Source organism: Apodemus sylvaticus, chromosome 3 (assembly GCF_947179515.1).
Source record: "Apodemus sylvaticus chromosome 3, mApoSyl1.1, whole genome shotgun sequence".
NCBI lineage: Eukaryota > Metazoa > Chordata > Mammalia > Rodentia > Muridae > Apodemus > Apodemus sylvaticus.
Genome location: NC_067474.1, coordinates 33692969 through 33707057, shown reverse-complemented (window position 1 = coordinate 33707057; position 14089 = coordinate 33692969). Strand labels below are relative to the sequence as shown.

At 40.0% G+C, this 14089-nt stretch overlaps 1 protein-coding gene across 1 annotated transcript in view; it reads left to right on the top strand.

The window, feature by feature from the left end:
* Nkain3 (sodium/potassium transporting ATPase interacting 3) overlaps positions 1-14089 on the top strand; it is a 377140-nt gene that overhangs the window by 305637 nt on the left and 57414 nt on the right. The gene's annotated exons all lie outside the window — the stretch shown is intronic.

Here is a 14089-nt window from a genome sequence, read left to right as displayed (position 1 = left end):
AATCTTGACCTGGCAGTCCTCTGCTGTATATGTGTTGGGGATCTCATATCATCACCTGGTGTATGCTGCGTGGTTGGTGGTCCAGTGTCTAAGAGATCGACAGGAGGTGCGTTCAGGTTAATTGAGACTGCTGGTCCTCATACAGTGTCACCTTCCTCCTTAGTTTCTTTCAGCCTTTCCCTAATTCAACCACAGGGGTCAGCAGCTTCTGTCCATTGGTTGGGTGCAAATATCTGCATCTGACTCTTTCAGCTGCTTAAACTTACATAAATGATACAACAAATTATTACAGTCTTTCGTGTGGAACTCTTTTGAAAAAATTGAAGAGACACTAAAAGTGACTCGTGGGATGTTCACCAACTAAGTTATTGTTTAGTGTCAAATAAAAGGCATATCATGCCTTAAGGTTCTATTTTAGAGCCATATCTGCACAGGTTAACAATGCCACTTATTGAGCACCTGAAAATTTATAAGGCACTTGTCACACAACTTTCTGGTGTGTTCCTGTAAGACAATGACAAATATTAATCAGTTTTTACAGTTGAATTACTTTAGAAAATCAAATCTACTCATCTCTACTATGGAAAATATGAATATATTGCTTAAAATAGAGCTTTTAAGAAAATGAAGAGGTCTAGCTAACCTTTTTAATGGCCTTTCTAAAATGCAGTTCCAAGGGAAATGGTATCCACCAAACACATGCAGGAGGGGTGCCTAAACTGAAATCCATGGCAATGTGGTCTCATCTCAGTTAGCACAACAAATGATAGACAGTTCTAGACCTTGGGAATAATGGTGTCAGACAGTGAAAACAGGTAGACACTGGCAGCATGCTTAGGATCTACTTGAGATATTTTGCTTTTAATGTTAAATGGAAAAGAATTCCTGGCAATTTCAAAACTGCAGTTAATATAACAACCTGTCTTACTTGGAGAGGAGCTTCCAGGATGATAGCTTCAGAAGCTCTTTGGTTGTGTAAACTGAAAAACCTAAACACAGATCAGCATTGTGATTCAAGTCCATGCCACAAAAAAGGAAAAGAAAAGAAAAGAAAAGAAAAGAAAAGAAAAGAAAAGAAAGGAGAAGGGAAGTGAAGGGAAGGGAAGGGAAGGGAAGGGGGAAAAGGGAAAGGGGAAAGGGGAAGGGGAAGGGGGAAAGGGGGAAAGGGGGAAAGAGGGAAAGGGGGAAAGGGGGGAGGGGGAAAGGGGGAAAGGAGGAAAGGGGGAAAGGGGGAAAGGAGGAAAGGGGGAAAGGGGGAAAGGAGGAAAGGGGGAAAGGGGAAGGGGAAAGGGGAAAGGGGGAGAGGGGAGAGGGGAAGGGGGAAAGGGGTAAAGGCGGAAAGGGGGAAGGGGGAAAGGGGAAAGGGGGAAGGGGGAAAGGGGAAAGGGGGAAGGGGGAAAGGGGAGGGTGGAAGGGGGAAAAGGGAAAGGGGAAGGGGGAAAGGGGAAAGGGGGAGAGGGGAGAGGAGAAGGGGGAAAGGGGGAAAGGCGGAAAGGGGGAAGGGGGAAAGGGGAAAGGGGGAAGGAGGAAAGAAGAGGGGGGAAGGGGGAAAGGGGAAAGGGGAAAGGGAAGAAAGGAGAAGAGAAGGGAAGGGAAGGGAAGGGAAGGGAAGGGAGAAAGGGAAAGGGGAAAGGGGAGAGGAAGGGGGAAAGGAGAGGAGAGGAGAGGAAAGGAGAGGAGAGGAAAGGAAAGGAAATGAAAGGAGAGGAAAGGAAAGGAAAACAGAGTCAATAAGAAAAGAAAATCCACAATCCTCATGGCCAGGAAGGATTGATTGAACATGACTATCAACTGGACTGAGACTGTAAAGAAGCTGAGATTTGGGCTAAATAAATACTTAATTGTTGTGCTGAATTTTGAATACTTACTCTCTCATTACCCACAAAATGGAGCTTTTTTTCTTTCTCCTTATTGAACTGTTCAGAGGCTCTGAGAAGATGCCAGTAGTCTACCCTGCCTCATTGAGAAGAAAAGGCACTCTGATCATTAGTCTTTTAACACAATAAATATAGAAAACCATTTCCTCAAGCTTATGATTTTTGAGTGAAATTGGAAATATTCAATGGCATGCAAAGTAAAAGTCTCAACTACACTGGATAAAGATTTTTGTGAAACTCTATCAAACTCCCTTGAGAGCAATAGTTCTCAACCTGTCAGTTGCAACCCCTTTAGAACTAAACAACCCTTTTACAGGGGTTGCATTATCCAATATTTTATTAAACTTTATATCAGTAGCAAAATTATGAAGTAGCCATGAGGAACCATAGTAAAGAATCATGGCATTAGGAAGGTTGAAAACTACTACTTTAGAGTAATAATGTCAGAAAGGGACTGTATTGCTACTAGCAGAAACTGTAGTTCTTTTTTTTTTTAATTCGATATATTTTTTTATTTACATTTCAAATTATTTCCCCTTTTCTAGACCCCCACTCCCCGAAAGTCCCATCAGCCCCCTTCCCTCCCCCTGTTTTCCCACCCAACCCTTCCCACTTCCCTGTTCTGGTTTTGCCCTATACTGCTTCACTGAGTCTTTCCAGAACAAGGGGCCACTCCTCCATTCTTCTTGTACCTCATTTGATGTGTGGATTATGTTTTGGGTATTCCAGTTTTCTAGGTTAATATCCACTTATTAGTGAGTGCATACCATGATTCATCTTTTGAGGCTGGGTTACCTCACTTAGTATGATGTTCTCCAGATCCATCCATTTGCCTAAGAATTTCATGAATTCATTGTTTCTAATGGCTGAATGGTACTCCATTGTGTCTATATACCACATTTTTTGCATCCACTCTTCTGTTGAGGGATACCTGGGTTCTTTCCAGCTTCTGGCAATTATAAATGGGGCTGCTATGAACATAGAAGAACATGTATCCTTATTACATGCTGGGGAATCTTCTGGATATATGCCCAGGAGTGGTATAGCAGGATCTTCTGGAAGTGAGGTGCCCAGTTTTCGGAGGAACCGCCAGACTGATTTCCAGAGTGGTTGTACCCATTTGCAACCCCACCAGCAGTGGAGGAGTGTTCCTCTTTCTCCACACCCTCTCCAACATCTGCTGTCTCCTGAATTTTTAATCTTAGCCATTCTGACTGGTGTAAGGTGAAATCTCAGGGTTGTTTTGATTTGCATTTCCCTAATGATTAATGAAGTTGAGCATTTTTTAAGATGCTTCTCCGCCATCTGAAGTTCTTCAGGTAAAAATTCTTTGTTTAACTCTGTACCCCATTTTTAATAGGGTTATTTGGTTTTCTGGGGTCTAACTTCTTGAGTTCTTTATATATATTGGATATTAGCCCTCTATCTGATGTACAGTTGGTGAAGATCTTTTCCCAATTTGTTGGTTGCCTATTTGTCCTTTTGATGGTGTCCTTTGCCTTACAAAAACTATGTAATTTAAGAGGTCCCATTCATCAATTCTTGATCTTAGAGCATACGCTATTGGTAATCTGTTCAGAAACTTTCCCCCTGTACCGATGTCCTCAAGGGTCTTCCCCAGTTTCTTTTCTATTAGCTTCATAGTGTCTGGCTTTATGTGGAGGTCCTTGATCCATTTGGAGTTGAGCTTAGTACAAGGAGACAAGGATGGATCAATTCCCATTCTTCTGCATGCTGACCTCCAGTTGAACCAGTACCATTTGTTAAAAAGGCTATCTTTTTTCCATTGGATGTTTTCAGCTGCTTTGTCGAGGATCAAGTGGCCATAGGTGTGTGGGTTCATTTCTGGATCTTCAATCCTGTTCCATTGATCTGCCTGATGTCACTGTACCAATACCATGCAGTTTTTAACATTATTGCTCTGTAATATTGCTTGAGATCAGGGATACTGATACCCCCAGAATTTCTTTTATTGTTGAGAAAAGTTTTAGCTATCCTGGGTTTTTTGTTATTCCAGATTAATTTGAGAATTGCTCTTTCTAACTCTGTGAAGAATTGAGTTGGGATTTTGATGGGTATTGCGTTGAATCTGTATATTGCTTTTGGCAAAATGGCCATTTTAACTATATTAATCCTGCCGATCCATTCTATTGACTTTGATATTGTTAATCAAGTGAATATTCTCTGTAGAAATCTCTGAATCAGCTACCATGGTGCCATCAAACTCACACTGAAACAGCTGTTTACAGCCTGGTCTATTAATAGTTTAATTCTGGTGTTTGTTATTAGGGTTATACATAAAGTTGCTCAGCAACATCTGGATGTTGTGATGTTGCTATAAATTCTAATAATACTTAGAGTCCAAAAGAGCCTAAGATGCTCAAAACAAAGGCTTTATGCCCAACATAACACGATCATCTGCTGAGAGAAGGATGACACCGAAAAAGAAATCGCAAGCCTTAGAGCCTGGAAGTCCTCATGACAGCTTTTCTATTTTTACTACAAGAAGAATCAAAAGAATGGGTGAAATTAAATTGTCCCAGAGTCTTCAGCAGCAGATGTGAGTAAAAAGCAATGTCTACTGCCAATTTTCATGATCTCATAGACTATCATAACCACTGCCACACTTTAGAGAATTCTAGGCACAATGTGCTCTTTAGATATGACATTGCCAACCCACAGTCAAAGGTAATCACACTTTGAGTGATTTCAAAATGTAAACACTAAGTAAGAAGAAAAACATTATGAATTTGACAATATATCTAAGTATACATCTAGAAATCTCATTTTGAAAGGTAGCTTCAAAACTAAACTAATGCCATGGCATATTGGCCAATATTCTGCCATTTATCTTGATTCCTATTTGAACTAAGGAAATCTCCACATTCAAAATAGTATAAATCCTGTTCTTGGACAGAAAGATTTCAGGAAGGAAGAATTAGTAACAGTTCCACATTCTTCCTCTGTACTGTTCACATAGTCTGTGAAGCTGATATTTCAGAGAGACATAATAAAAGGGTAACAAATGTTTAAGGAAACATTAATTTCCAACTACTTATCTTCCCAGTTACCTCTCTGCCTCTTTGCTCATTGTTTCTTATAAAGATTATACGCATAGGTCAAAGACAAAGAGATAAAAGCTGGCAGAGCAATAGGTGGGATCAGTGTAAGGCCTGCCATCATAAAACCCAGCTGAAGTCTCCGTTGTGAGTCCTCAGACAAAGTGAACTGTCATTTGTTACTATCTTATTAGACCTACCATACATGTGGAGATAAGGGAAAGTATGTTGAAAAGCAGTCATTAGTGTAGAAGAGTATCGCCAGGAATTTCTGGGGAATCTATTCTAGCCTTGCTTCTTATCTTGGCTTCCAAATTGTACCCAGCATATTGATTTGGGCAATTGCCATATATCAGGGATCTATGGATAGCAACCTCAATCATTCCACCTAAAGAAATGCCAGACAGCTTAAGAAGGGCCTGATCTTCAGTGCAAAGGCAGAGAGAGGAAACTAGTTCATGGATATATCATAAGACACACACATACACACACACACACACACAGACTTGCACATACTAGACAGATAATTACTGTTGTCATAGGCATCCAAACACAGACTAAACCAGACTCACCAAAGGGGCTAGAGAAACATTTCACTGAATCCATTTCCAAAGTAAAGGCTCAGCTGTCCTCCAAAGTAGTCAGACTTCTGTAGCTCAGCCTAAGCAGGGATTGTCTAGTTTGTACTCTCCTTCCTTCATGCATCTTTGCCTGCTCACACCTTGAAGAAGGCTTCTTCCCTCTGTCTATCCACTAACAGGTTTCTTTCCATTGGAGCTTAATTACTTTTGCCCCAATTTGTCCAACTTCTTCTCCCTCTTCCAGGCTATCTGAATGGACCTGTGATATATTGCCTAATACTTTGTTGGCACATCATGCATTTACTTTGGAGACATTTAACACAACTGTAGTTTTCTAAGGTCATGGGGTACTTACCATGGAAACCTCATTTCCTAGCACAGTTGGCATTCCACACAATATACAATTTTGCGACTTTTTCTGGGAAAATGTGAGCAAATATCTATTAGCTGTGGCTACAGTAGTGATGGCCGAGTAAGGAAGTGACTCTACTCACATCTGGCTGAATGAAACAATGAGTATATTAGAGTTCTCTGACATGTTCATGTTTCTTTCAGGGATATAGGTGATTCAAAGGCAGCTGCATAAATGAAAAGCCCCTCACAGCATAGGTGACAACCCTTGAAAGCTGCTTCCCTGGAGCTCAGGCTTGGCAGAAGTGTCAAGATACACAGGCCATTCTTAAGTTGATGAGGAAAGAAAAAAAGTAAAACAACTGTCCAGATGGTATAGAACGGAAGATGGGGAAGTTGCAGCTCAGATGTGTCCAGAAGAACAGAATAACACATGATAAACTGTCCACATCCTGTGGCACCTGGAATTCATAATATGAGGAAGTTCACTGTAAGGTTATTAGTGGTAGAAATTAACAGGAGCAAGTGACAGCATTCAGCCGTTTCCCTGTATTTCTGTTTTGAATCTGAATTCAATAACCTTAATCACAACCCCCATCTCACCATCGATGAGTAACCCACTAATCCAACTTTGCCAGCCTCACTGTTGGTATGAGGAGGGTCCTGTAGCTGTGAGGGCTAGGTAGTAAGCCTTGAAGAGATAAAAGTGAAAACCTGGTGCAGAGAGACTTTGTCAACCTGGGTCAGTCTACCAGGAGGCCAATGCCAGGTAGTTCATTGTCAGCATATTTAAACACATTACAATTTGGGCAAGGTTTCTAGGCACCAATCAATCCAATCAGTCCAATTCCATGCACACAATAAAGTTTAAGGTATGACTACGTAGGAACTCCTTTACAAAGTATAAATGGGAGCTGGGGAGATGGCTCAGCGGTTAACAGCCCTGACTGCTCTTCCAAATCTCCAGCAACCACATGGTGGCTCACATTCATCTGCAATGGTATCCAATGCCCTCTTCTGATATGTTTGAAGACAGCTGCAGTGTTCTCATATAAGTAAAATAAGTAAATCTTAAGAAAACAAAGCAAAGTACAAGTGACCATGAAGGTAAGATCTATAGCTAAAAAGCCTAGAATCTAATGTGGTCTCTGGCTGATGGCATAGAGGTCGGCAGGGCATAAAACACATGTGACATCTCCCTCCCCTAAGGGTGGGTAACAGTCTAGGGAGGGAAGAGTCTGGGACAATTGTTCTGGGAATCTGAGTGAGAGATGCTTCTGTAAGGTATGTGACATCTACCTCCACAGATAGCAGAAAGGTTACCAGGTTGTTAGCCAAATCCACTCTCAGTTTTCTGGATGGAATACAGGTATTTGATTTTTGTCTCCTCCTTGGAGAGGACACCCTTATGTGACTAACATTCCTGGTTCTCTTAGTGCTTCTCTGTGAGTTTGGGGACCTCTGTGACCCCAACATTGGTATACTGAGCCCTCCTTTCTTGGTTTTGGCCTTTAGCTCCATAGTGCTGATGACAGTGGCACTTGCTGTGAGGGAGCTTCACGGTGTGCCTTGAGAGTCAGCCACCTGCCCCACCACCCTGTCACCTGTTTCTAGTCAGAATCTTCTCCAGATCTCATATAAACCTTAAAGAACCATTAGCATTCCCAACCCCCACTTAAGGATTATTGAAATGCAAAGTGATAATGTGAGTCAGGGTTCTTTCTCTTCTCTCAAGTGCCTTTATCAAGACTCAGAGGGTTGCAGAGATGGCACCCTGGGTTACAATGCTTGCAAAGCAAGAACAAAGGTCTAAATAAGTTGAGATCCCACCACGAATGCAAAATGCCAGGTAGAGCAAGGAAGGGTTACATGTATACCTATAACTCCTGCACTCGGTAGCAGGGTGTGTTTAGACAGTAGATCACTGAACCTTGCTGGCTTCAGTCTAGTTCCATATTCAATGAGAACCCCTGTCTCAAGAGAATGCAAAGGGTGATAGAGTGCAACACACATCATCTTCCTCTGGTGCACACACCTGTGTGAACAGGTATACACACCTGCATACACACCTGTGCATCTGTGATACCTACATGAAGACCACCATTGAAATATTGTCACAACGAGACTTTAAAGCCATGGTCTCCCATCCCTCAAACTTCTGAGCCTACTCTCCACTCAGCACCATCTGTCTACTCATAGCTATGAACTCCTTGACATACAAAAGGAAGATTCATTCCACACTGTGGGTTTTGTGGCTTTTATCTCTATGCCTCCAACACATAAAGATCTGATGCTCCTTTAACTATCCTTTTCTCTCTGCCTACAACCTCTCTCTTTCCCCCTATACTTCTTCGTCAATTAAGTAGGCACACACATTTTTTTAAATAAATCAAAGAATGCCTGCAGCCTCCCTACCTGTCACGAGGTGAATGTGCTTTCTGTCTTCCATGCCTCTTCATTGTATCTCACAGACTGACAGCTCCCATTTTTCAACTTCTCATTCAGGACCAGTCAACTGCCATCAGATTTCCTATCCTGAATCCTGAAAACTTTGTCAGTGATCCCTTCTGATTATCAGGGTTTTTGGGGTATTTTTTTTTTTTTTAGTTCCTCAGCGTTGATGGTGTTGGACATTGTTAGCTCCTGGAAGTTTTGTCTTTCTGGATTTCTAGGGAATCCCATTTCCTGAGTTTTGTCAAAATAAATCCTTTCTTTTTCAAAAGTGCATATTTTACAATTTAAGTACTATTTTTAAATCTTCATTCCAATGTTCCAAATTTATTATGGGAATGCAGCATGAAGAACTTGAAACCCTAGTTCTCAGTACATTTGAAACAATAACCTGTCTTTGTCCTTATAATGCTCACCAGCTTTCCCTATCTTCAGACTTAGCATGATGGCTCATACTCATGACACTGTACTCATGAATGCTAAAAGAGGGCAACAAAATAAGATATTTCAAATACAAGGTAGTAAAGGAGATATTTTGGTCTAATAGATAAGAAGTGGCATGTCATAGTTCTAAAAATCTATTGTTTCAAGCTAAATGTTTAAGATTTTATAAAGATCTGATTTTTATAAGCCCTTTGAAGAAATGCCATGTTAGTAACTAGCAGTAAAGGCATGTGTGCAACATTAGTGTTATATAAACTTATGTCCTTCTAGTAAACCACAAACAATAACAATGTAGTATTACTTCTGGGAACAATATTTGAATCTGGAACTGAAATGAGATAATTGGTTGTGTTCATAAGATTTAGATAGCGACATAGAAGTCTTTGTATAGCACAAAATGGGTAAATTATAATATGTCGCATATCTGACCAGCTTATGTTTTGTGCAAATTTCCCACTTTGAAAAACACACACACACACACCTTTCCCCCTCCCTCCCTCCTTCTCCTCTTTACTCGTCTGCTGGTCACAAGAACAGAAAGTCTACACTAGTTAATGGTCTTTCTCAAGGACATCTTTCTTTTCACAGTTCAGTCAGCTGCAAACTTGCAGTGGCTCATTCACCATCGTTAGATATTTAATGGCTGTACAAACTGTAGCAGACGCTTCCTAGCTAGCTACTAAAGCCATCCGTTTTCCAGTGCAGTAACACTGCACACTGCCACCTCCATAGGGTGGGTGATTGGCTTCTACAAGGTGGATTCCAAACCTGGTTCCTAAATAACCTATGCTTTCTTCTCTCCAAGGTCTCTTCCTTCAACTACAGGGTGTGAACAGGCATGGAAGCCTGGAAAGCGTATCTAATCTAGAGGTGCCACATATTACACAGTGGCACATATCACACAGTGGCACATATTACACAGTGGCACATATTACACAGTGGCACATATCACACAGTGGCACATATTATACAGTGGCACATATTACACAGTGGCACATATCACACAGTGGCACATATTACACAGTGGCACATATCACACAGTGGCACATATTATGCAGTGCCCAAGTACCCTGGATCTTACAAGAAAGCTGATGACAGAATTTGAATCTAGGACATTAAATGACTCTGAGGCTGAAGATGCTAAGAAGCATCCAGGAGTATCAGAAAGGGGGGAATCCCTGAGCAAAAACCCTGCATTTCTCTTGAATGATTCAAAGAGCTGTTTGTGGATGGTAGCCTTGAATTAAGATCTATAAGACAGAAATAAAACTGCCAGGCAAAGCCAGCCAAGAGACTTTCCTAGCAGAAGATACAGGAAACATATGATAAATCACTTCCTTTAGGAAGAATACTTGAGCCAAACCAAGTGTGGCTTCAAGAATGTTCTATACAAACTCCTCCAAAGGGCCAAAAGGGGTGACCTGGGTTTTCCTGATGACTCAGAGGAGGATAGACTGTCTCCTCATTGTATCTCCTGCTCCTGTGCTGAGCAGGAGGATGATGGGAAAATGATCAAAGCTTCTGTTTGATTGCAATTCTGTTTGATCTATTTAAATCTAGAGTCTGGATTCATTTGCATAATCTGTTTTATTTGCAACTTACAAGTCTCCTAGCCTCTAACCTGTACAGAATTCATTTAGAGTTATGGCCTGTTGTGGAATTTTTCACAGATTCTTTCATAAAACTGCAGGTTGGTTGTTTTTAAAGTTGCTCCAGCAGATAAATCTAATAAAGTAAACTTATATAAAAATTAAATTTCAAGTTTTGAAAAAATATGTCACATAGCTAATGAAATTTTAATAAGTCTCTCAACCTAAAATTGCAAATGAAAAACAAACCAATCTAATACTTGGATTGGCCTTACTGGAGAATCTGTCTTATCTAACGATATGTATATTGTACTAAGAATTGCGAGTATTTACACATCAACCTGGTATAAATTCTAGGTAACAGTCAATAGGAGATTATTAATGCTATACAGTATTCTTCCTTTACTTTCTCTCTTTTCCTTATTAAACATGCACAGCTTCTGTCTAATGCAAACTGGTATTATTTCTTCATGATCAGGAGCTTTCTGGTGGGAATTGGGATATTAATTTCAAATGAATGATATCTTCCTATGAATAGATTTAAATAATGTATACATAGTCTACATTGTGTGTGCATGTGTGGCTATGTGTTTATGTATATGTGCATACATATTTGTTCAAACAAGAGGGATTCTCATTCCGCAGGCCCCAACTATGACGAACAAAGCAGCCCAGAGCACTAAGACAGTTAAATTTGGGTAGACAAACATGCTTGCCCTACTCAAAGCTTCTTTTTTTTTAATATATTATTTATTTATATATATTCTTTATTTACATTTCAAATGATTTCCCCTTTCCTGGATCTCCCCCTCCCCAAAAGTCCCATAGGCTCTCTTCCCTGCCCCTATTCCTCAATCACCCCCTTCCCATTCCCTGTCCTGCTAGTCCCCTGCACTGCTGCACTGAGATGCTTCTTTGGGGTGCATTTTAGGCTTACCACCAGTTCAAAACACTTCACTGTTTTCTGGCCTAGCTTGACAGCACTTGGTTGGCATTCTGTTTGTTTCTATTAACTATACCAGCTGGTGGCACTCTACACTGCTTCCATTCCCCAGGGAGGATGCCAACTGTTGTAGACATTTCAATGATTAGGTAAGCTGAATTTCAAGCATATTTTTTCTTATTCTAAGGTCATCCATCTGCCCAGGTGGGGAAGTACTTATTGTCCTGACCCAACATAGTTTTTGGTTTTCAATGTCTAAACCTGCTCAGATAGCAATCCCTTGTGGATTTGTTATTGATCTGTTCATTTAAGAAACAGTCATTGAGGGACTTCTGTGTGGTAAGCCACTGGATACAGAGATGGATTGAAGATAGCAGCCACTTCCCGGGAGATTTTACTTTCTAACAGATGAGCCAGATACAGAACTGTGAAGCGAAGATGGTGTAATGGCAAGTGAATCAAGTAGACCAAAAACTCAAGCCTAGATGCTCAGAGCATGTGTCCCATTCATAGGTATAGAATATCACATCATGTGGAAAAGAACAAATCAAATACTTTTTTAAATAATAGAAAAATATTTATTAAGCTAAGATTCCTGAAGCAGGCAAAAAGAAAGAAACCACATATGGGAAAGTCTGGGGAAATCTGACTCTAAGGATCCCATGATAGGATAGCTCTGTATCTCCAGATTACAACATAAATGATAGGTCAGTCTATGAGGAACCTTGAAGTCTTTTTTGCATGAGCAATGTCAAAAATGTTTTATATTTGCCACTCAGAAACATAAAAAATCAATACATACAGGCATATAGCAAATAAACTACCCTTCCCTTGGTAAGAAATGAGTGTCGCAAAGGGCTGGTTGCTATCTATTCCAAGTGTCACTTCTCACAAAATCGACACACATATACACTAGTGCATTCACAAACATTGTCTACACACACACACACACACATATGTATATGCATATACATATGTGTAAGCACACAAACACATATACACACATATAGTCATGCACATACTTATACACACATGTATGCACACATGTAGCATATACACAAATATTCCTGTATCTACTCACACAGAGATACTTCAGAGAGTAAGGCCATCAAGCATCTGTCAGTTTTGCATCCTCACAGGCCATGCCACTTGGGGTGCCCTACTGGATGGTGTGGAGTGGTTGAATAGATTTAATCTTGGGACTGATAGGTTCTGATCAATTTTCTTTGGAAAGTAATTCATAGAGAAAAGGATTTATGAGAGAAATCTCAGTAAGGAAATAACACTTTACATGGAGATTGTCCTCAGAAACAGAGTATGAAAAGTAATGATGTGGTTATTAAAAAAGAGAGAGGGAGAGGAGGAGATGAAGAAGAAATGAGGATGGGAGGAGGGAAAATATTGTTTCCAAGGAGAAATGCCTAAAATTGTAGAATCAGACAGTAAAAAGGAATTGTAGTAAGACTTCAAAGCCAGCAAGTATTTGTCACTTGATTTGTAGAGCAGTGTAAAACATCAGCTAGTCATAAGCAAAAATGATAAAAAAAAAAAAAAAAGATGGACTGAGTGAAACTGAGTAACTGTAAGAAAATACCTTACATGGGTCAAGAATTCACTTAAGAGTTGTTGAGACAAATTCTGGGGCTGTTTGTGGCCTCATACCTTTTGGAACTTTATTTTTTTCTTTCAGACATTCTCTTCTGCTTCATTGACCTCAAAGAGGATCTAGAATTTATTATCCCATTATTTAACTATTATATACCCTTAGGAAATTCTAAAGTGGAAAGAAACTGTCAGCAAAGATTACAAGAAACAGTTTGCTCCAGGAATCTGAAATCACAGAGGGAGCAAAAGCCAAAAGCACAGCCAATAAAAACACGGGGTAGCACAACAACACAGAGAGTGCGGAGGGGGCTTTTTTAATTGTGCTTTGTCTAAAATAAAATGTTACTTAAGATGAGGCCAAAAATATGGACCAAAGTCTTTGGTTACCAGTGAGTATGAACAGATGGTAACTGAGATGCTCAGAAAGGGACTTCAGTAAAACATCGTAGTCAGAGGTCCTTGTGGCGCTACCATCCAGTTATTAAGCAGCTGATGAAACTATCTGGCATGCTAAAGGCATTTCTACCATGGTGAAACAGAGTGCAACTAGTGTAGCTTTCCGAGCTGAGAAAGTTCAGGAAGAATAGAGTAGCTATAAAATGAATGTCACAGAAGGAAAAATCTAAACAAACGGAATGGAAGGAAAAATCTAAACAAATGCTTATGGTCCCAGCAGTTGGGAGCTAGAGGAAGAAGGTCACCACCTCGATGACATCCTTATCTGCATAGGTGAAGCAGGGCTACATTAGCTTTGTCAGGGAGAAAGTTTAAAAAAGAAAGAAAAAAAGGCAATTGCTGTTCTTTTCTAAATGGTGAACATTCAGTGCACATTTAAGGGTGTCTTAAGCATCTCATAAGGATGAGAGAGTTCTTGCAAAACAAAGCCATGTGTAAAGGAAAAGAATTGTAAATACTCACCATCATCGAAGTACCTTACAAGGATACTGAACAGCATTCTGTATGTATAGATCAAAAACAACATACTAAATCCTTCAAAGTCTAAGTGAGCCTTTAGCAATTATATATATATGTATATATATATATAATATTTATATAATATAAATTTATTTATAATAATATATATAAAACCCAGTAACTTAAAGAAAAACACTGGGAATGATAAGAATAAAAAAATCACTGTGTGTGTATCACACAAAGAGGGCATATCCACTGGCAAAGCATTGGAGTG